The 24271-nt window shown below is 53.1% G+C and overlaps 1 long non-coding RNA gene across 2 annotated transcripts in view; it reads right to left on the reverse strand.

Moving 5' to 3' along the window:
* LOC115502368 overlaps positions 1–21325 on the reverse strand; it is a 40156-nt gene extending 18831 nt beyond the window's left edge. For both annotated transcript variants that reach the window (XR_004343031.1, XR_003965068.1), the window contains exon 1: positions 20654–21325. This is a non-coding gene — a long non-coding RNA (uncharacterized LOC115502368). The remainder of the gene's footprint in view (positions 1–20653) is intronic.
* Positions 21326–24271: the final 2946 nt, after the last annotated feature.

Here is a 24271-nt window from a genome sequence, read left to right on the forward strand (position 1 = left end):
GACTTGGGGGGGCGGGAGAAGGGGACGTTTTCTTTCAATTGTCACAAGTTCTCTGGGGGAGAACAGCTTTATAGATGAGATTAGTATTAAGAGAATTATTTACAGAGACTGTGGAGAAACCATTTCTGCTGATTAAGGGCACATCTAAAAGAAATGAAGAAGAATGAAAAACCTAAATCGCCATGCTGGGGCAAGGACAGGGACAGTCCCTCCACCGTGTCATCTCTTAAAATCCACACCCAAACGCAGGGGAGGGAGGTGAGCGGAGCCCAGCCACAGGCTGCCAGCCCAGGAAGGCCCCTCAGGATTCCTGTCTTCCGTGGCCTTTCCGTGCAAATGCACACTAATCCTGGGGTCTGGCTCCAGGCTCAGGTTCAGCAGGTCGAGGTGGGGCTGAGACTGTCCATGTTTAACCAGCACCCAAGGATGCCCGGAGTTGCTGGTCCCTGAACCACACTGAGTGGCCCTTGATTTTACCTAGTCGGTGAGAGTGGCTTCCCAATCTCCTTGGTTTGGAGCATTCAAGACTTTAGAATCACCAGGGGAGATTTTTCAAAACCCAGTACCTAGGCCGCATCCCAGACTAACCCAGAATCCTCACACGGGAGGCCCAGGCATCAGGACGTTCTCACACGTCCCAGGTCCTCCGACGTGCACCTCATTTAGATGCTCCCTTCGTCTGGGCTGGGCAGGAGGAGCAGGAAGCTTGATCGACGCACAAGAGAGCCCCACCATTTAGGGTCCTGGAAGCTCGCAGGAAGGGTGGTTTGCCCAAAGGGCAGAGTTAACAGATCCCAGCAAATCAGGGCATCCAACGCAAGGGCGGCACTGAGGAGTCTGGTGTTTTTCCCGGCACACGGAGGGTGGAAGTCACAACAAAGGCCGCCCCTGGGGCAAGTATAGGCTGAGAAGGGACGGGGCTAACGGGGGAGCCCCGGGTACCGGCGATAGCATATGTCTCCGCTGAGGTTACGCATCCGTAACACTCGTCAAGCTGGACGTGTAAGATTTGTGTACTCCATATACGTTCTGGATGTAAGTTAAACTTGAAGGAAAAAAACATTAAAAGCCAAGAGAGATAAATCTGTATACCAAGTAAGATGGCTGAGGGGCGCCCGGGTGGCCCAGTCGGTGGAGGTCCGACTTCGGCTCAGGTCGTGATCTCACGGTCCGTGGGTTCGGGCCCTGAATCCAGCAGTCTGGAGCCGGCTTCGGATTCTGTGTCTCCCTCTCTCTGTGCCCCTCCCCCGCTCATGCTCTGTCTCTCCAAAAACGAATAAATGTTAAAAAAGATTAGAAAAAATAAAACAAAGTCAAATCAATACTGAACCGTAAAAATCAGAAGTATAGCAAAGCTTTTCTTCCTCTCTTCCATGTATTGACTATCAAATCCTTTTTTTTTTTTTTTTAATTAAAAAAAAATGTTTTTTGGAGGAGGGAACTCTGGGAGGGGCTGGTCATCCAGGTGATGACAGAGGAAGCTGGTCTCAGAGACACGGAGGGTCCAGCCTTGGCAGCTCCTGCCATGAAAGGGGCTCGGAGTAGGGGTGAGTGTCAGGTGTGGGAGAGCAGGTCTCCGGGAGCTCTCGCTGGAGAAAGCAGGTGCAGCTGAGGACAAAGAACCCAGCGTTGCTCAGGGCACCAAGGGTGGTCCGAATGTTAGCACAGGTGCACCTCGCACCGCGCCCCCCCCCAACCCTGCCTCTTCTCCCCGAATGTTGCGCCCGGGAACAAGTCTGACTCATTCACGAGACGTGATTCATAAAACGCGTTTCCCAAGTCGGATGGAGAGGCGGGGACAGAAGTTCATACCGAGGTGTAAGTGACTGTCTCCAGGCCCCTTCCCCAAGCCAGAATTGCTGCAGACCTCTGGGAGGAGAGAGCTTTGAGGCTGGGAAGGGGCGGCCAGGACCCTCCAAAGCAGGAAGAGTGGGCCCCAGGCCAGTCACCGCCCACTTTGACTCTGCAGCCCTGCAAGGGGCACAGAGGAAGCTCTGGGTCAACGTTGCTGTCGTTACTGTCATGGAAGGTGTCAGTGAATTTGTGCGTCCTCGCAAGCGTGGAGTCCCTTTCTCTGGGTGCTGAGGGCGTGTCGGCAGGTTCTGCGTGGGGCCCGGGCCATTGCACCCAAAGTAGAGAGACGGACAGTCAGCACGGGTCCTGCGGAGGCTGAGCCCAGACCTGCGGGGAGACGTGAGGGCGGAGGCAGCCCCTCCTCTGGACAGCGTGACACTTGGGTGCCCCGGGACGGGCCAGTGTGTCCTGCACTGTGGGAATCCCCGAGACCCCTCCTCGCCCCCACGCCCCCTCCCCTGGGGTGCCACCGGTGGCTGAGTGTATCTACTGCCCTCCGGAACTGGGGCATGACCACAGGCGGGTTTGGGGACCCACTGGACCCGCTTACGACACATCTGAGCTACAACCCCGCTAACCCCCTGCCCTCCGTAAGCCCCTCCTGGGACTGGTTGGCTCCCGTGGTATTGCGGGCCTCCTGGATTAATGTCTGTTCGAAGCCAGGGTCCGGGGATCCGCCAAGAGACCTGATTGCCCTCTTTCTGCCATGCAGTTGCCTCGGTCAATGGCTGTCTTGTCCCCGTCCAGCCCTGCCCTTCTGAGCTGTGTCCTCACACGGTGGGCCGTTCTCACCTTCAGGGAGGGTCGTATCATCTGCTGTTCAAACCTGGGAACTTCTGAGTGTACGTGGGACAGCAGCCACAACTCGGGACAGACAGAGTGGGACGTGTGGCCGCCATCACCCATGGACAGCAGCCAGAAGCGTCTGGGTGACTCATAGCGCTGCAGGTGTTGGGTCTCGGCCCCACACCCCCCACCAGTCTTGTCCTACATCTGTAGCCCAGACAAGCAGGCTTTCCTCCGCCCACTGTGCCTCTGAGCCGCCGTACAGGCAGGTTCCTCCTTACCTGCCTTCCCTTCCCCTCTGGCTGCCTCTGAACCCGCAGCCCAAGAGTAGCTGGGGCCTCTCTACGGTGAGGTCTCTTTCCTGTCGCCCTCACCACACTGTGGTTTGTCATTTCTGCTGGACGGCGGAGACAGGGCCACCCCCTATGTGGTCCCCACTGGTGTCTGCCGTGGGCACACGGCAGACAACCACAGATACTCGTCGAACGAGCGTGGGAATCTCACTGGATGCCTCCGACAGGGGAGGAAAGTAGCCGCCAATCCGCCGGGACTCTCGGCGAGCCGATGCAGCTTGGTGACGCTTTCGCGCACCGTGTCCTGATGTGAAAGACAGCCATCCCGTGGAGAAACATGGGAAGTCTAGAGCAACGTGGGCAGCTCAGTAGTTTTCCCAGCCGTGAGCAGCCCCGGGCTCTTGCCACGCGCAGCCCCATGGCCTCTCCTGAAGGGGGAAGTGCGGACAGGGAGAGACCGCCTGGGACCTGGTCTCTGTGGGCACAGCGCACCAGGCAGCACCGGCAGGGCAGCCGTGGCCGGGCGACACGGCGCCTTTGCGAGGACCGTCAGGGCAGCGCCACCCTCTGGGCAGGCCCGGCGCCGCGCCGGGGTGTGTGGTTTGGTGAGCTGCCTGGGGGCGGGCGGGACCGCCACCAGCCCCCTCGCCAAGGGCAGTGGCTCAGGGAGCAAACCGCACGGCTGCCCACGGCAGCCCCGGGAGGTGCCACGGACAGCGTGCAGCCCAGGGGAGCCCTCGCTCTGACCTCGGGTTCCGCGTGGAACCCCCTCCCCCCTTTCCTGCCCCGAGCCCCAGGTTACGGGAGCAAACCACGGCGATGCCCGCAGGACGGCTGCATTCAGAACAGTCCCTACTCCCCGCTGCCCGATGTCATACCAATGCTATTTCCTTTCATTATAAATAGGAATCGCACTCAGGGGTACGGCCTCGTACCCCCTCGGCCGCTTTGTACTTTAATCAGAGCTTTCCTGCCGAACATGTTTATCTTCCAGCAGAGAGGTGCTAATTTGGTCTTGCAGGAGTGGATATCTGCTTACGTCCCTTCTACCTCGGAGGAAGATAGCCGAACGCGCATTATGTCATCTAAATACAGCATCCTTGGAGATCAAAAGGCATAATGTATACATCTGCCAAAGTTGATGGAGCGGCCATTGGTGGACTTTTCCGCCGGGTCGTGTGCGATTCATTGATAGGCATGCTTCGCGTTTCTGTGAAAGAAACTCCCAGGCGCTCTGTTTGTGCCAGTTGATTTCAGTGATATTGAGAGGTTTTGAAATGAGAGTCCAAAATAGATGCGCCCTCTCACCCCTCTGTGTAAGCCCTCGCCGCAGGAAATGGCACAGGTTCAAATTTTCATAATGGAAGCGCCGTGGGACTAGATAAGGCGAATGTCCCTTACTGTGACGTTTCAATGTTTAAAATAGAGTCAAAATGATCCATAGCCAAACTCCACCTGAGCGTATTTTTGTCTTTGGACGCGAGTCCCGCCTCTGGTTCTAGTGCCCGGTCCTCACTTTCTTGGATCCCATTTTGTTGTGAGCGTGCACATGCCAACACACACACACACACACACACACACACACACATTTGAACCAAGTGGCCGCAAAAGTAGACGTACTCTTCCGCGACGCATTGTTCCCTGACGTTTCGTCTAGTGTAGTCTAGCCAGGGATCTCGTCCTTTGCTTCTCGAAGTGTGGTCCCTGCACCAGCAGAAGCAGCATCCCCTGAGAGGTACCAATATGGAACCGAGGACCCACCAGCCTGCGAAACGATGGTCTGCAGCGTCATCAATTGGACGAGCCCCCAGGCAATGCACACTGATGGCCGAGAAGCTCCGGGCCGGTCTGTTTCCTTTTCTGAAGCTCTGTCTCTTTTTGTGAGTCGATTGCCCTTCTCTAAATGGACCAACACATTCTTCTGTGCTCCGTGACCCAGGGTTTAATTAACCTACTTGGGGACCCTGGAGCCAGCATTCTTTGGGCTTCACGTGGCTTTGTTGGGAGAAGAAATTGATGTTTGCCTACAACTGTGCGCTCAGGAGATGCCCCAGATGGGTCTTCGAGATGCAGAAAGATGAAGGCAGATGGTTGCCTCTTGACGTAATGGTGCTGCCTAACAGCCAACCACAAAACCTCAGTGTCCTAAGGACAGTAAATTTTTCTTTGCTCATGTATCTTGAGCTGGGCAGCGCCGCCGATCTGGGCCGGGTTTGCTCACATGTCTGGGACTGGTAGGCTGTGGCTGATCTGGGCTGGCCGCAACCGGGACAAATGGGAAGCCGACGCGGCTGCATTGTGTCTCACGTCTAGCTGGCCAGCTCAGGCACGTCCTCATGGCGTGGCAAAGACACAGGAGAGCACATCCCAGTGCGGGAGCTCATAGCGAGCCCCTACTTCCCTTGTGTGGCTAATGTCCCAATGGCCAAAGCAAGTCACACAGATGAGGCCAACATCAAGGGGCGGGACGGTTCTCCCAGCCCGCGGTGGGAGAGCCCTTCACGGTCACATGCACAGGCATGGATGTAAGGAGGGGTCAACGACTGGGATCACGGTGTGCCACCCTAGCTGTGTGACACTTCCAGATACTCAGATGGCTGGGAGACAGTGTTCTAGCTCACAGTACCGGTGAGAGGCTTGGATTAGACGGGGTAGCTCCAGCAGACGGCGGGGTGCCTGCACACAGGACGTGCTCCGTAAATGGCCGCCATGACTTTTTAATGGCGGTAACAGCTAAGGATGATGGGCAGGTCTCGTATTCCAGCCCCAGGGGCCTGACTCTGCCTGTTCTTCAACTCTACAGAGAACAGATAAGGCTGTGCTCTGTGTCTGGGGGCAGAGAGAGTTGGAGTGAGTGCGTGTGTGTGTGTGTGTGTGTGTGTGTGTGTGTGGCCAGATTACCCAACTCTTGCTTTAGTTGCCCGTAATGAGGTTGAGGCTGGAGCAAACCCTGATTGCATTATGCAGACACATTTCCCCACTAATAACCACACTCAGAGCTCCTGCCCAGCACCCAGCCTTGAGATCTGCAGCTGCCCCTGGAAGGATCTCAAGTCTCCCTACACCTCCCACAAAGATGAAAATGTGGCCATTATTTTAAGAGCCCAATAGACATTTCCATTAGCCTGAGGGTAACATGAATACACATTTTTGTGCTTTGGGGCAGATTTTTTGAAACCGATCTTATTGAGGCAAATTTTATTTACAACAGAATGCGTCCATCTCAAGTTTTGACCAATATATACACACTGCAACCATAACCCCGACGAAGATATAGTATGTTTCGTCCATTTCTGTCACCACTCAAATACCGCTGCCCTTCCCAATGAATCCTCCTACGTCAGGCAACCACTCATCTGATGTTTACAGCTATGGATTACGTGCACCTGTCCTAGAACTTGATTTCAATGGAATCATGCAGGATTTACTCTTCTGTGCCTCGCGTCCTCCACACAGAATAATATTTTAAGCTTCGTTGATATTGTTTCTTATGTCAGAAACTTGATCCTTTTTATTATTGAGTTGTGTTCCACCATACAGATTTATCACTGTGTGTCCATTAACCTGTTGATGAACTTTAGGGCTTTACGCAGTTTTGACCGCTTAAATAAAACTGCTCTGATCATTTGCATGCTAGTCTTTTTGTAAACAGGTGCTTTAATTTCTCTCGGGAAGAATTCCTAGGAACTTAATCGCTATGTCTTTCAGGAAGTGTATGTTCCACCTTATTAGAAACTGCAAGCTGCCTTTCCAAGTGACTGTCCATTTTATACACCCACCAACAATGTGACAGGGTTCCAGTTGCTACTTTTCTTCGTCAACACTTGGTAGTGTCAGTGTTTTTAATTTTAGCCATTGTGGTGGGTATGTGATGTTGCCACACTATAGTTTTGATCTCCATTTCCCGACGACTAATGATGTGGATCATCTCGTGCGTCTTGTGCGTCCATTAGACATTCTCCTTCTTGGTGAAGGGTCTCAGTCCTTTGTAAAATTGTGTCGATCGTCTTTTTAATATCGTGTTGTAAGAGTTCTTATGTATTCTGGATACAAGCCAATATCTAAGTATGCATACTGTAACCATTTCCCTCCATCTGATGCTTGCTTTTCCATCTTTAATAGTATTTTTTAAAGAACAAATATTTTTTATTTTGAATTTCAATTTATCACTTTTTTTTATTAGTGTGTTTTCTATCATGTCTAAGAAATCTTTGCCTGCCCTAAGTTTGTGAAGGTTAGAAGCTTCGTAGTTTCAGCTCTTGCATTTAGATCTTTGATACATTAAAAAACAAATTTTTTTTTAATGTTTATTTGAGACAAAGACAGAGCATGAGCGGGGGAGGGGCAGAGAGAGAGGGAGACACAGAATCCGAAGCGGGCTCCGGGCTCCAAGCTGTCAGCACAGAGCCCGATGCGGGGCTCAAACTCACAGACCGCGAGATCATGACCTGAGCCGAAGTCGGATGCTTAACCGACTGAGCCACCCAGGCGCCCCTAGATCTTTGATACATTTTAAATTGATGTTTGTATATGGTGTGAGGTAGGGATCAGGGTTGTTTGTTTTTTCTTCTCCATTTGACGATCGAGTTGGTCTTCACCAGGTTCAGTAAATTCCCTCCTTATTGGCTGAGTATTGAATTGTGTCAAAAGCTTTTCTGCACCACGTCACACACTGAAATACTAATAAACATGAACTGCAGAAATAGGTAATAATCACCAGGACTAAATAATTAGGGATGGAAAGAGGACTCATTCCTTCGGTGGTTCAATTGCCCTAACAGCAAAAGGCACGTGTCAGCTGGTGGTCCGGCAGCTACTTGCAAATCTCTTTCCTTATCTATCCAGGCAATCACTTTTCTAGCCTTTCCTATAGAGAACACACGACCCAGTTTGGGTCAATGAGCCATGAAAGAAAGAATGTTATAAGACTCCTGGAAAAGAGTTTTTCTCCCTGATAAAAGGGGTGAGGTTGCTTCTCTTTCTACCTGTCTTTGGAAGCAATCCTACAATGGTACGATGCCTAAATAAACATCTGCCACCTGTGACTATGCTAGAAGGTCAGGAAGATTTCAGAGATGCTACCCAGAGTCCTGACATCACTAGGAAACCCATTCCACCGTAGGATGGAGAACCCCAGACGTCTTATTTGGGTAGATAATTTATTTATTGGGTGTGCCAAATCATTTGGTATTTTAATATTTACTTAATACAGGTTTCTCCTCCAACCCCTAAATCCCATTCTGGTCTGGAATGAATCTTCTCTAGAATGAAGCAGCTGTGTATTTTCATTACCAATTCTTTCCAAACATGAGAATCAGAGGAAAGACTGATTCCACAAGGTAAAAGCCAGGGGATGGGACCTGCAGAGCATTGTGGAAAGACTGCTCAGCCTGGAAGTTGCAAGCCTGAGTTCTAAGGCTGCCAGCCTCCCCAGCACCTCCAGGCTTCCTTCATTCTCACAGTGTCTCATGCTCCTTTCCTTGTTCAAGACTTCCCTCTGCCTGAAATACTCATGTCTAACCACGCTTTCCTTTGTCTGGCCAGTCCTACTCATTCTTCCGGTCTCAGTTTAGAGATTACTTCCTTAGAGGGTACTTCCCGATCCCCCAGGATCCTCTCTCCTAGGACGCTGAATTTTTTCTCATAACAATGACCCCAATTGAAATTAAATACATGATTTGCTCTAACCTGTCTCCTCCACTGGAATGTAAGCTCTCTGAAGAGGGGGATCTGATCTGCTTGTTGGTGCCCTACTATGGTGCTTAGCACATCAGAAATCTTCAGTATGTATCTGATTGGTTGAATGATGGATGGATGGATGGATGGATGGATGGGTGTATGTGGGTGGGTGGATGCATAGTTGGATGGGTAGGTGGGGGATCAATGGGTAGGGAAATGGATGGAGGGAGGGGTAGATGGATGGGTAGGTGGATGAATGGAAGGAAGAAAGGAAGGAAGGAAGGAAGGAAGGAAGGAAGGAAGGAAGGAAGGAAAGATGGGTGGGTGGATAACCGCATGGATGAATGAATGGATGGACAGATGGGTGGATGGGTAGGTGAATGAATGGATAGGTGGGTGGATGGAGGGAGGGAGGGAGGGATGGAGAGATGGATGGATGGATGGATGGATGGATGGATGGATTGAATTGCGTTAGCACCAGCTTGCTGCATGACCTTAGGCAAGTCATTTCCCTTCTAGGCTGTAGTTTTCTCATCTGTCACATAAGGAATTTGAACTGAGGAGTGAACTGAGTGTCTAAGAGTCCATCCACCACCAACTCTTCATCAGATTCACTCCAGATGCTCAGATGTGGCTTTTTAAAATTGGCCCTCCCCCCATCTATCCATTTACGTTCCACCACTGCTGGTGACCCTGCAATTGTTCCAGAAGCTCATTCCAAAGAAGGATCCCATGGAAGACAGCTGGAGCTGGTCCCCTTGACTACCCCCAAGATGCTGGGTGCAGTGGTTTACAGACATGGGAGGGCTGCAGTGCCTGGCAGTTTCTCCATGATGCCAAGTCCCCATTCCCCTTGTTCTGTGATGGGAAGGCAGGAGTTTCGGTGGGTCGGTGGTAATCGTCAGAGGCGGCCGTACCTATTTGCACATCTGGTCATCATCACTCACACGGTGGATAAGAAGAGCCCTCTTTGCAGATGAAGGACCTCAGCCAGTGCAATTTCCTGCAATGCCTGTAACGGGCTTTTACATCTACATGGCAGGTGCTGCAGGGGTTTACTCCTGAGCACCTGGCTGCACACGGAAAGCTCTTCTCGCCTGCACACTGTGTGTTAAACCCCTGACACACACCCTCACTGTCACCCCCAGTGGCATCAGAGGCCAAGGAAATCCCATCCCATTTACTTTACCCTTTTTGTTCATGTCCTCAGGGCAGAGTCACTGGCTTGTCTGCCATCCCCCCCCCCTCCCCCAACAGCAGAAATCATGACAAGAGGTGACCAGTTACTGAACCTACTGTCAGGACCACTGCGAGGGCTATTTAGTGCGCGCTCTCTCTCTCTCTCTCTCTCTCTCTCTGTGTGTCTCACAATTCTTGATTATGTATTCTCGTCTCCATTTGACAGAGGGAGAAACTGAGGCTCAGAAGCATGCTCACCCTTGCCCAAGGTCACACAAGCGAGAGCGGTGGGTCTGAGATTCAAACCCAGGTCTAAGCCTCGGAGGCAGAGCATGTATTCTACTCCTGGCTGCCTGTCCAATAATAGGGCAGGGGGCTAGACAAGGTGGCGGGGGCTAGACAAGGTGTCAGTCGTGGAATCAGAACCAGGAAAGCAGGCTGCCCAACAGCTTTGCCTGCGGTGGGGCTGGGGGGAGGCAGGGATGAGCAATGAGACACTCACGGGGACCTCCTCTGGGCTCACAACCATCCGTCCCAGAAACCCTCAACTGGAAACCAGTGCCCCCCGCCCGAGATTGCCATATAGCTCTCTGAAATAGGGATAAAGCAATTTTTTAATAAATGAAAAGGGGATGTGTAATAGAAGGAGATTGGAGAGGTCCGGAAATAGGATGCTCAGAACAGCTGCCACGTGTCGGGGCAGAAGCTAAGAAAATCTCCAAGACGCCACCTTGGAGCGTCGATGTTGCTTAGATAACCGCTCCGTGCAACCTTATCCACCTGTGAGAAAGATAACCTCCCACTGACGCCCGCTACTGGCCTTAAGTGCATTACTTGCAGCTTACAGCATTCCTAACTGACACACGACTTAGGCCACAAACCACCTGTGACACACCGAGTCCCTTCAATGGCTCTTGGTGGGGGAAGGGGGGAGAGCTAGCTCCTTGGCCTATATTCAGAGACCCCTGTACCCAAACCTCCCAACTCCCCTGCCACAGATCATCTTGGGCAAGCCACCCGATATCCTTTGCCTCTCTCCTACAAAACCCCACCGCAAATTCCAACTCCTGCATTGTGAAGGGATCCTTATCCAGTAGGAATAATAGCCACCGTCTGTTCTCTAGCTGCATTCCCAAATTAAAAACAACCAAAAAAAAAAAAAAAATCAGGGAGAGTTAGCCTCCCCACATTCCCAGCTCAATAAATACAATCAAATGATGGCAGATGAAAATCAAACAGCCAAGCATTCCGTCTGAATCGGGAATCTGCAGCCCAGATCCTCCTGGGTAAAGCATGCCCCATCACCACATCATTACCCAACCCTGCCATTAGGGAAGGCAAACCCGTACTTACAATCACAATGAACGTAATATGTAACCAGGAGGCAGCTTGCTTCCAGGAAACGTGGCTGAGCCCGCCCCATCCCCCAGCTGCCCTGCCCGCCTCCTTCCATCACCCGTTCCTGGTTCTGTGCTCAGCAGAGGTCCCCGTGACATCAGACACCTAACATCTCTGTGTCCCTTCTGTGTCCTTCTGCCTCCTGCTGTGACAGAAGCTGTCTCTCTCTCGGGGCATCTTCCTCTTGCCTGATGCTAACGCGTGCCTTTCTGATTGCGACTGGCTCTGCCTTCAGTGGGATTGCAAGTCAGGATCTCAGGGCCAAAGGTTTTCTGTTTCGCCTTGAAAATGCACCTTGTGGGCCCCGGTGAGGGGCAAAGGGGTAGCAAGCATCTTCCGTTTGCCTTAAAGGAACGTGAGTTAGGGCAGCAGCCTGGAGGGGCAGGTCCCCACCGTGTGTGTGCGCCCGCTGGTCCGTTCTCCTAGGTGAACCTGGAGATCGCACAACAGTGCATACGTGGATACAGCATGAAGTGTTGTTTTTATAGCAAAGCCCTGGGAACAACCCAGATATTCAGCTATACAGAACTGTTACACTGATCAATTGGCAACGAAAAAAAGTGTGCCGCCATTAAGAAGCATCTTCGTGCGGAAGTGTTAACGCCAAGAGACATTAGTAATAATCCATAGACACGAATGAAACATGCTGAGTGAAGCAAGTAATGAGACGAGGCCTGTAGCTGCACACTTCTACCTACGTCCTCGTAAGTGCCGGCGAGAACCAACCCCTCTGTAGCACGTGCACAGGGCAGTGTCCCAAGTGCGCGGGCACCCTCCTACTGAGCGCCTGTGCGCGCATCCTTGCAATGGTCACAGCGACCCTCTATTAGGCACCGAGGCTCCAAGCCACACAGCTGATCAATATCGGATCTGGGATTCCACACCAGGAAGTCCGGCTTTTTGGCTGTATGCTGGAACACAACTGTCTGCATTGAATACGTCAGAACGGTCGTCAGCAGAAAATGGGGCAGGCAGAGAGGACGAGAGGGAATAAACCGGCAAGCCGATAAGGTGGCCTTGCAACCCTCTTTGTGAGAGGTCCAAGGAAGGGAGGGCAGAAAGGAAGCCGTACGCAGGGGCAGGTATACGTACAGATACAGGTACGGAGAGAGGCAGGGTGCAGACGTGCGTGGGTACAGATATGCACAGTGTGACACAGCTGAGACTCTGGCGTGCCCCTGCTTCCTAGGCGGATACGCCGTCCCTGGGATCCTGTGTCTCCCACCCGCCCGCTCCCTTACCCTGGTCACAGCTGACTTATTCAGGGCTTAGCACTTAACCCATAGGAAAAATAATCCACAAGCTGGCCAGAGATCTCTAACCTCAAAAATGCTCACAAAGGTTATTTGATTCACACAGGCTCCAGAGAATTTGAGCGAGCGACACGGAAGGGATTCTCCAGCGAAGGTAGCACTGGGACGGAGAGAGGGCCGTGCGGACGGGAGGCCGTGGGGCGGTCCAGGGGACGAGCCGTGTGCCTCCCACGGCGGCTGCGACGTGGACAGAACAGGGACAGAACAGGGCTGTGTGGGGAAGAAGAAAATCTCCCGGGGCCCAGCGTTCCCCCGGAAGGCGGCCTGGACTTCTACGCTCCAGACAGATGTCTTCAGACCTCCGTGTGTACCCCACTCTGTGCGTCGATTTCCCCACGGGGCCCCCAAGCATTCGTAGCTCCAGACGTCGGTCGGTCCCTGGTCTTCACCCCCCACGTGCTGGGCCTCTGCTCCTGCTTGGCAGACCCCTTCCCGTTGGCCGCGAGGCCTCGGGCAGGGGTTACCCGGACTGGCCGCCCCCACCGTGAGCAGGGACAGAGCTGTCCCAGGGCTCTCTCAGCTGTGTCTTCCGTGAGCCTCTTAGCGCCCTCCCGCCACCACCATTGACGTGCCCTTAAAACGGTTAATTACGACGACTTTGTGACTCTGAGAGGCCAACTTGGCTACGGACGCCATATGCCTATTTCTCTCCTTCCTCTTCAATTCCTGGGGGTGGGAGGGACCTGAACTTGACCTTGAAAACACAAAACACTTCCCAGTATTGACAACTTGTCTTCGTCAACCAGTTAGCACTGGGATGGTGTTCCCAAGGGAACGCGGAACTCAGCGCACGAAGCGGTTAAGCTAAACCGTGAGCCTGGGAGCCAGGGCTCGGGGCCCCTCCGTCGCTCCGCGGCCCTGTGTGGTCCGGGGGCCACTCGCTTGTGACCCCCGATGGCTCTGTGTCCCAGAAGTATAAATACCGATGTCCTTTCCTGCTTGAGGCTTTTCTTCCCCAGAAACTCAAGTGTTGAACTAAAAATATTTGCTCAAATGTGAAAATGAAACCATAGAAAGTCCCATGCATACAGGACGTCTGTCCAAGAGGCAGTGACTCTAGCTGGAGGATAAGGGTTCTAATCCAGCCCACAGATGAACAAACAGCGGCTTCACCCAAGCCTCTTGACCCCCCCGGGCCCCAGTTTTCCATGTGTACAAACACTGCTGGCCCAGATTAGCGGTTCTCGACCTTGGTGGTACATTCGAGTCATCTGGGAAGATTTTTTTTTTCAATGCAGATGCCTACACCCCACCGTGGATCCGTTAAGTCTGAATTTCTGGGTGTAGGGCCTGGGCCTTGGAATTAAAAAAAAAGAAAAAAAAAATTCCTCAAGTGATTCCCAGTATGCCGCCAGGATTGAGAGCCTCTGAACTGGGTTCATGGTTTTAAAACTATTTTTAATCAGATTCGTTTCTTTAAACAAACACACTAGAGGCCCCGTGTGTAGAGCAAATCGCATGCAGTTGTTCTGTTTGAGGCCGGAGAGCAGAGAGGGGTCCAAAGTCCTGCCCACCCAGCCTCTCCTCCTTCCGCCTTCCGACCCCGGCACCAGCCCCTGGGACCCCTTGCAGCCCTGGAGGCCCCCTCCGGGCCCTGGGACCCGAATGTTCCGCCGAGCACGGTGCAAAAACTGCTGGAGACTAGACAGTTTCCAAGACTGTTTAAATAACTAACGTTCTGCGTTCGTGTGAGAACAGTCTCCATCTGGAGCAGGTATCTGGTTCATAAATATCGTCACAAACCCATTAGCTCAGTGAAACCGAGTTTCCGCCCTAGATCGTGTCTGGTTGTAGAACCGGGGCCGACGCTGGACAGTCGGGAAACTCGTCCAGCCGTGACTTCCCCGGGCGCTCTCGCCAGCCGGGGGGCTGCCCGGGCCCCTCCCTCTCAGAGACCAAGGGGAGAGAGAGGCCCAACATGCTCTAGTTGACATGACCGCGGGCGAGGAACAGCGGCACTGGAAGTGACCCTGGAACCACCCAGCTGGCACGTGGGGACAAGTTCAGGGGTGTTCACGGGGGGAGCCCGTTTTCCAGACTGAACGTGGAACTTGTATCCGAAGTCGGACCCCCCCTCAGGAAGTCCCAGTTCTAGGCCTGAAGTATTTAAAACAAACTTCCCTTTGCTCTGCAAGTTCAGAAACACGAAGGTGCAAATACAGTCCCGTGGGAACAGGGCCAGAGTCCCCAGAAGAACAGTGTGTCGGGGGCCACGCAGAGGGAGAGCAACACGGGACCACGACAACACGGACAGCGAGAAATGTCAGCATTGCCATCAGAGCCCCGGGCCAGGATCAGGGAGTGGTTCCTGAGGCACCTGCCCCGCCAGCGACGTTTAAGGCGCCACTAAAAAACCCAGCACTCAACTAAGAAATACTTCAATGCCAGATTTCAAACAATTCCGTGAGGAACAAATATGAACGTCGCAAATGGAAGATCAATACTGGGATTTTCTCCTTGCCGCGGGCTCCAGTATGGCTCAGGTTGGTGAGGACGGAATCCTTTGGATGGAAACGAAGAAAGCCTCATTTGGCCTATTGTTAATGATGGTTTCAGGACAGAAAACCAAAACTATGTCATCCAATGGTTATGATTACGGAGGGCTCATCGCGGTCCAGACACTTTACCAGTGTTCTCTGCATTTACTTCTCACAACCGTTCTGAAAAGAAATTACCATTTTACAGATGAAGAAACTGTCCCCCGACCAGGGGTAACTGGACACTAAGACCACCGAGGCCTCCTGGGCCTTGGTGGCCATGTTTAATTGTGCTTATGATAACTTTATAAGGACAGGATACGTGTTTTTACTGTTATGCATTTGGGCAGGTCACTTTTGCTTTGTAAGTCAGTTGGCTCAGCTCTAAAGCAGGAGTGGGGCCTGACTGATGTCCGTGCATCTGAGGACATTAGAGTGTGTCCTCCAGCCACCCAGCTCGTCTGTGACCGCTCTCAGCTTTGCGGGCTGGTCCTCTCCCTTTGACTGTAAGGTGAGCTGGGGATTACCTAGACCTTTCTCTGCAAAGGGAAGTAATTTGCCCCCAGGCTGAGGAGGAAACCCTCTCCGTTTCTCCTTTAGGCTTTCGCAACTTCTTAGGCAACCTTTATAAAGCTTCACGATAGAGAAGCCCCCCCCCCCCCCCCCGCTTGGACTCTGATGGGTGTATCAGGCAGGCAGCCACCTTGCTGAATGTTGGTTCAAGAAGGCAAGTTTCTGACTCAAGCCCTGAGAACACAGTTGTTTGGGGCATAGCTGCAAGGCAACACTCCCAGGTCCGTCCTGCTCCCGCCTCCAGCAGAGACCCAGTGACGTGGAAGGTAGAGAATGACACAGAGAGAGACAGAGGACTGGGCTCAGTCGAAGTGCCCCTCGTCGTCAAGAAGAGAAAGGGTGAACACATGGAGAGAGCGGGAGTCGCCTGAGGGGGGGGGGGGGGAGTGGGATCCCACCCAAACCGACTTCAGTTTGTTGTTTGAGGAATTTCCAGGAACCTGGTTTACAGGCCTGACGCCTAGGGCTTGGATGTATACAAAAGGAAACGGTCTTAAAATGAGCAGAAGCAAACAGGGAATGCCACGTAGCTGAGAGCCTAGGCCTCAGGTAGCCGAGTTCTAGGCCTCTTGAGAATGTTTTAGGTGTGGTATCAGACACACCCTGGACAGTGTCGGGTGGGCGTGATGGGGCCATGCGGACAGCCGTTCTGCCCTTCCTCCTGGGCACAAGGCTGGGCCACGTTTTCTGGAATCCCTTGCGGTTAGACGTGGTCTACGGCAAAGAGCAGAAGTGACACGCCCCCCTTCCACACCCGGCCTATCAAAATCTCCCTGTGCTCACTTCTTCCACCCAGGGACCCAGAGGGGCCCACGAGCACAGATGCGTTCAGCTTGGTTCCTGAACACCAGCACGGGGCCGAGCACCCCGTGGATTAAGTGAGGAAGAAATAGTCTGTGTCGGGATAAAGCCCCGAGACGTTGGGGTCGTGAGTTATGGCACTCGGTTGGCTCTAATACAGGGAGCGAGTGGCACCGATTTGAAGGAATTCGGTTGTTGAAGCAAACGAATATCAGGAAAGGCAGAATGAGGGCATCTGAGAACCTGCCCCATACGAGTTCATGGATTCCCTTTCCGGAATGTTCCATTAATGTGGCTCTGCTCAATACTCTCAGATTCTGCTTCTCTGGGTTCAGGGCTGAAAATTCCCGGGAAGAAGGATGTTCAACTGAATCTTTTTCTCCCCCCACACCTATCCTTCCTTCTGTCTTTCTCTGTCTCCTGAGATTGTATCCCCACGCAACCTGCCAAGGAGGCTGAACGCTTGGAGCCCACTTCACCTCTCCCTCAATCCCTGCAGCCACTGATCACCAAGAACAACTGCCCCAACATCTGCCCAATTCGGCGCATCATCATGTGTCTCCAGGACAACAGCCAAACCATGGAAGCAGTGCAAATGTCCATCGACAGATGAATGGAGAAAGAAGACGCGGTGTATATATACAATGGAATATTAGTCATCAAAGAGAATGAAATCTTGCCATTTGCAATGACGTGGATGGAGCTAGAATGTACTCTAAGCGAAATAACTCAATCAGAGAAAGGCAAATACCACAGGATTTCACTCATTCACAGAATTGAAGAAACGTAACAGATGGACATATGGGAAGTGGGCGGAGGGGAGAAGAGAGGGAAACAAACCATAAGAGACTCTGAACGATAGAGAACAAACTAGGGGTTGATGGAGGGAGGTGGGTGGGGGATGGGCTAGACGGATGATGGCTACTAAGGAGGGCACTTTCGATGAGCACTGGGTGTTCTATGTGATGAATCACCGAATTCTTCTCCTGAACCCAATATTGTACTGCACACGAGCTAACAAAAACTTAAGTTAACCAAAAATAAATCAACAAAAATAAAAAAAATAAAAATCTGAATTCTGCCACCAGAAGAAAAAGAACGTCTCCATGGTACATACTAAAGCTGACTGTATGATTATCCTAGGGCACAGCACTTCCGGTCCTAGGTACCTACGCATCAAAATGAAAGTGCACGTCCGCCAAGAGACACGTAGGAGAATGCTCATGGGACGTGCGTTCACGATAACCCCAACTAGAAACCTCCACCAACGGGAGAATGAATAAATACACCGTGGCATGTTCATACAATAGAACGGTATTCTGAGAACAAGAGGAACCACGTTCTAATACTTAGAATAACATGGCTAAATGTCGAACGAAAGAAGCCAGGCACACCCTGCATGAGTCAGTGCGTATACGAAGTCCGAGAACAGCCAAAATGAATCAATGATTCTGGTGAAAGTCAGAGTGGTGGTTGCCTCCGGGAAGTTGAGCTTTGGCTGAAGAGAGAGCCCAGGGAGCCTCTTGCGGGTGCTAGAAGTACTCTGAGCCTTGACCTGGCCGTGCGCATATTTCAGAATTCACCGAGCTGTACCCTTCATCACTGGTCGCTTCGTCACAGGCACGTAATCTTCAGTTAAAAATGATAACACGTCTCCCCCGTTCCACCCCCGTCAGGGGCTCCCGTTGCCTCCAGAAGGGCCACTTCCGTTAGCAAGGCCCAAAGGCTCTTCACGACTCCGCCTCCCCTTGGCCGTCTTCGTCACACACATTCCATCAGTTTTCCAGGCAAGCTGCGCCCGTCCGTGGCTCTGTGTGCCTTCACAGGCTGTGCCTTCTGCCTAGAATTCGTCTCTCCTCCCCGTCTGCACAACACGTTCTTCATCATCCTCGGGGCTCCGGTCAGTGCTCACCTCCTTGAAGCACACCCTGATCCTCTGGGGAGGAGAGGCCGCCCCCCCCCCCATGCACCTGTTCATTTCCTACGGCCGCCTGAACAAATTACCACAAACTAGGTGGCTCAAAACAAAATAAGTTTATTCCATCATGGTCTGAGAGGCCAGAAGCCCAAACCCAAAGTGTGAGCAGGGCCGTGATGTCCCCAGGGGCTCGTGGGTCCCGTGCCTTTCTCTTGGCTTCTGGTATCTGTGGCAATCCTTGGCGCTCCTCGGCTTGTGCGTGCCTCGTTCCTATTTCCGCCGCCTCGCCCCACGGCCTTGTCCCCCATGTCTGTCTGTGTGTCCCTTTCTGTCTCTTACAAGGATGCGTTCATGGAATTCGGGCCCACCCCCATCCAGCATGATCTCATTTCCGTCTTCACCTTAAACACATCTGCAAAGACCTTAATTCCACAGAAGTCCCGTTTGGAGTTTCAGGACGGACGTAAATGCGGGGCGGCGGGGGTCGGGGGGGGGGGGTGAGAGTGAGGTCATCTTCATTCCATACCATCAGTCACTTGCGCGGAGCCCCACGGGCAGGAGCTCCAAGCAAATGTCCAGGAAGTAAGTGACGAAGGATCCAGAACGTGCTTCTTCTAAGCCTCCTACCGGTGCCTTCGCTGGACTCGATATCCCAGCCGTTTGCTCGAACGCCCTGACGCGTTCTCCCCTCTGAAGGGTTCCACCAGGAGTCAGGAGCAAAGGGAGAAAATCTCAACGGCCACCCGGCTCCCTTTCGTTCCAGGAACTCTCCGCGCCAGCAGCCAAATGATTCAGTGGGTCTCAGGAACTCCAAGGCTCTGCCACGGAGGAGTTCGATGGGAAAGATCAGATGTGCACTGTTGGTGTGGGAGGAGAGCCGCGGACGTGTCCCAGGAAGCAGATGGAGGGCAGAAGGTGGGGGCTTTTTATGAGCGTTCGTTCCAGCTGTGGGTTGGCGGTTTGGCCCCCGGAGCGGCTGGAACCAGGCAGCTCGGCCTCCGAATTCCAACCTGCCTGCACTTACCAGGAAATGGCACGGCCTGTAACTGGGGTGATCCCTGCCGCCGTCCCGGGGCCCCTGGCAAGTGGAGCGGATACGCAGCCTCTCGCTGGCCCGTGGAACCACCTGCATTCCCGAGGACCCCTAGGGCTGTGGGTTCTTTCTGGGGGGCCGTGGGGATGCCCATTACGTGATCGTCAACCGGGCCTCTCTGCCCCACTCTGGCCTGTCCCTGATGCCAATTCCCCGCCCAAGGGCTGTCTCCTGACACTCCCAAAGCTGCTGAGTCCTGAGAGGAACAGCCTGGTGAGTCTGCACCGTGATGTGCCCCGTGCAGAAATGGGGAGGCTTCTTCCTCTAGCCTCCTGTGTCCTCCGGGGACCCGGGCTCCACCCGTCTCACGGGGCCACCCGAGTATGCTCTCTGTCTCCTGGTTGCTGGGGAAAGAGACAGAGTGTTAGGAAGGCAGCAGCTTCCTTAGGAGAAGAGATGCAGACGCCGTGTGGTTATGTCCACTCACGTCCTGAAGGTGGGAACGTGGTCCCGGGGCCTCCGCGAGCTTCAAGGGAGGCTGCAGGTGGGTGGCCAGGGGCCTGATGAAAACCCAGGGACTTCCCTGGAACTAATGGAACACTGTGTGTCAATTATACTTCAGTCAAAGAAACAAACTAGGGGGTTTATTAATACAGGAAGAAAGAGAGAAGGCTACCGAGGGGCAGTTCGCATCGTCCTCAGGGGCTTTGTGGAGACTGAGCACAGGGCAGCCATGGGAGCTCGTGGAGTGACGGGGCGGGGGGATGCACACTGAGGTCGTCAACTGCCTTCTCTCTGGTTCTGGGAAAGGGAGGAGACCTCTGCGTCCTGTCCCCTTGTGGGAGCCATCAAAAAATGCCTAAAATTAGTTTGGAGCAAGCGATCTTATATGCCATTGGAGGGTCACGGTTTGCAACAAACTACACAAGCCGGAAAGTCCCATCAAAAACTTAAACATGAGATTATCCGATCTAGCACTTTGCATTTCTAAGAATTCATTCCACAGCTAGAGTCACGTGAGAGGCAAAGACGTTCTCGAACAACGTTCACCGCGGCATCATCGTTACAGTAAGACTAAAAAATGCCCCAGGCGTCCGTCAGCAGTGGGCTGGCTTGATAAATTATGCTAAATCCACACCACAAAACACTACACAGCAGTCAAAAGCAGTAAAGCGTATCTGTAATAAAGCAGCCTCGTGAGAGCCGCTCTCTCCAGAACACAGATACTTCAAGGACCCAGAACTCTCTGTGCACCGGGACTCCACACGTTCAACAGCATCAGCACCAGAAACAGACGAGAAAACAGAACGACAGAAATAAATCCCTAAAACTGGTGGGTTTGGAGTTACCTGGGCAGGCACACGTCTGCTTCCCGCGTCTGGGCCTCCGCCTGTTGTGGGTGTCTCGTGTTCGCTGAGCCCCACTTGGGGGTCCTTTGCGTCTGGCTCCTCCCACTCCGCGAACGTTTTCGAGGTTCACACCGTCACGTGCGTCCGCGTCTTTCCCCCTGCCATCTAATACTCCGCCGGGTAAAACATTCCACTGGTTTCCCTGAGTCTCAGATTTTTCCCAGCAACAGTGAAAACGGCAATCCGTGATGTATCTGCCCAGCAGCCCCACCGTTTCCCTAGATTCCGTCCACTTGTGGGGTCGCCGGCTAGGACCTCTTGCCCCAGCCCTCGCCTCCGTGCGAGATCTCCAGACAGGGCCGCTCAACATCTCACCGTTGGCTGTGGTTTCTAGCTGGGAGGCCGGATGGGAACGGAACCCACGCGGGGCAGGTGGGCAATGTTAATAATAATGGTCGGCCCTTCGGGGGCCTTGCTCTCCATTGAGCCTGCCCCTGTACTGCAGCTGTCAGTCTTTGGGAGGCAAACGGGATGAGGAACACAGAAGGGGGGTGGGGGGGGTGGTCAGAGAAACAGCCACAGCCAAGAGAAGGCAAGGTGGTCAGGCGAGGGCAATACGTGGAGATGCATGCCGCCTCCTTCAGGAAGCCTTCCCTGACTGTCCTTGCCCACGGTGATCTGGATAAAGGGAGGGGGGAGTCTGGACACCGAGACTCAAATATTGACTGAGTCACTTGCAGCTGTGTGTCTTGGGCAATTTACTTCCCTTCTCTATACCCCAGTTTCCTTATTTGTCATCCAGATTGCATTTTCCAGAGATGACCACAACAGTATTCATCCGTCGTGCGTATCTATGGTCTGACCCTCCTCCAAGGGGGAGCTGGGGTCCGTGTCCCCTCCCTCAGTCCAGGTGGGGGGCTTGTGACTCACGGATAACCACAGGAAAGTGGGTGCAGGCTCCCAAGGCTTATCAGAACGGGTGCTGGCATTTCTGCCTTGTTCTCTGGAATTCTCGTGCTTGGCGCACCGGGCCACCGTGGGCAAACCTGATTCCACTGGGCCACCATGCTTGAGGAAGCCCAAACCCTGGGGGAGCATTTGAGACTCGGGGCCCTCTCAGTCCAGGCAGGAGCCTTTAGATGATTCCAGCACCCGCCCGACCCCCTCCCCCCCACAGAGTTCTCCCAGCTGGAAGCCCACCTCTGCTGTGTCCCGTCCAAATTCCTGACCCACGGAGGCCATGAGCCTAGTAAATCCATTGCTGTTTCGGGCCACTGAGTTTGGGGCGGTGTGTCCCACGCAATAGCAGCTGCAGGAGAGTGTGGAAGGGGCCACACCACACCCAGCTTCGGTGGAAGGCCTGAGGAAGGAGGGGTCACCAAGTGTCAGCTTTTCCCTTTCTCCTTCAAACTCCTATGCTGTCTGTTCTCCAAGTAGCACCCGGCACCTCCAGACTCACGGACATTAGTGAAAATTCAGCCAAAATACATCATGTCCTCAACTGGATTATGGGCATCGTAAAAAGCCTTGCTCATCCCTATACAGGTGACCTGGCACACACTGGTCCTCAGTTAATATCTGATGGAGGAAGGAAGGAAGGAAGGAAGGAAGGAAGGAAGGAAGGAAGGAAGGAAGGAAGGAAGGGAGGGAGGGAGGGAGGGAGGGAGGGAGGGAGGAAAGAAGGACTGGCCTGCTAGAAACACCTAGAAGGCAGAGACCTGACCTTGCTCGTCTGTGTAACGCCAATGCCCTGCACATAGTAAGTGTTCAATCAATTCTAGCCTGCAACTTTGGCATAAACCATGATCATTTCTCTTAAAGAGCTTTGAGCTTTTTCCCTCTTAGTTGGATTTTTTTCCCTAAAATTCTTTACTTTTTGAAGGATAATGCGGTAACACAAGCCAGCCCTGGCCTATCTGTTTAATCTTCTTTCCCCTAAATATTAGCTCAGTGGGAAAAGGAGCCTAACCTCTCTGTATATTTTTCTCTGTGTATACTTTTGGCCAGAAGGCTGGAAAACCCAGCACTAAAGCAAGATGCTTGGAGATTCCAAGAAAAGATGGAGACAAAAACCTCCTGCCAAGGAAGGAAGAGGGGTGTCGGGGGGCAGGGACAGATGTGACACATCTCTTCTAGAGGGGCTCTGTGTGAGGACGTGCCTGTGTTATGTGTGCGTGATTCTCAGTGACAAGCGTGTGCACCTCCACGACCCCAGGGGAGGACGGCTTCCAGCCGGGTCACTGCTCGGACCGACCTGAGCCAGGCTGGGGGCACAGACCCCTTTGCTTGAGTCCCTTCCCCAAAGACACGCGGGGCTGAACTGGGCTGACGGCTGCACGACCCGGCCAGTGTACTAGCGATCAATGAATTTTACACTCAAACTGGGCGGACTTTGCGATATGTGCATTTTACTTCCATAGGCCGTTTAAAACAATTATGTCATTGGAAACATTGCCTATACAGATATGCACATACATATATGTAAATGTGGATATATACACACGTGAGTATATTGCACACACATACACATCTGTACACACACATCCATGCGTACATATGTATGGAGACACACGTATGCACACATGTACATGCACATACGTTCGCATTTATAATTTAATGCGTAGAGAAGAAAGGCCCTTTGGAATTGGAAGCGTCACAGACTGAGAGGCCGGAGCCTGGCTCCCCCACTCACGTGCAGAGTGGCCCTGAGCAGGCCCCTGGCCCTGTCTGGACCACGTTGGCCATTCCCTCCCTCTTCTCCCCAGAGGTGTTCCTCGCACGACAGCTGGAGTGACCCTTTGAGAACAACAGCCCTCTGGTCAGAACCCAACAGTTTCCCATGTCTGTCAGAGTAGAAGCTACAGTTCTTACGATGATCGCCACGGGTCCTTCCAAGACCCTAGAGTAGCGGTACCCAGCAGATGGAATGTTCTAGAACTGTGCCATTCAGTATGGTGGCCAGCAGCCACAGGTGGCTGCTGAGCACTTGAAATGCATCTAGTGTGGCTGAGGAGTCGATTTTATTTTAAGTAACGTAAACGCGAGTGTAAGCGGCCACGTGAGAAAGTGAGTCCTGAATCCCTAGTCTGTCATCCCCCTCCTCCTCCCCACCTCCTGACTTTCCCCTCATTCTCTCTGATCCGACCATGTTGGACTCCTCACTGCCCTTCCCCCTCTTCTGCCTCAGGGCCTTTGCAGCAGCTGCCCCCCCCCCCCCGTGCAACTTCCTTCTTATGTTTCCCACTCCCAGCCTGGAAGCCCGGCCCCTTGAAAACAGGGACCCCTGCCTGTTCTGTACACTCGTGCTTCCCAAGCTTTTGGAACAGTGCTTGACACGTCGCGAATGCTCAACAAATATTTGTTGAATACAAACATTGAACCGAGGCTCCTGCTGTGGTTTTGCTCGTGGAGCAAGGATGGCCTGGCCATTCAGTGCGCCCCACGCAACCTCCCTGCTTCCTTCTAGCTCACGGGATCCCAGATTCCCTAACTTCCCCGTGTCTGAGCAGGTGGAGGGCTTTGGGCTGAGAGGGCAAGCCGCCCGTGCCCAGGCATCCCGGCTTTACGCGGCTCACAGAGACGCTCGTGCTCTTAGCCCGACTGGAACAGGCTGGCAGG

The sequence above is a fragment of the Lynx canadensis genome, chromosome E2, assembly GCF_007474595.2.
Source record: "Lynx canadensis isolate LIC74 chromosome E2, mLynCan4.pri.v2, whole genome shotgun sequence".
Taxonomy (NCBI): domain Eukaryota; kingdom Metazoa; phylum Chordata; class Mammalia; order Carnivora; family Felidae; genus Lynx; species Lynx canadensis.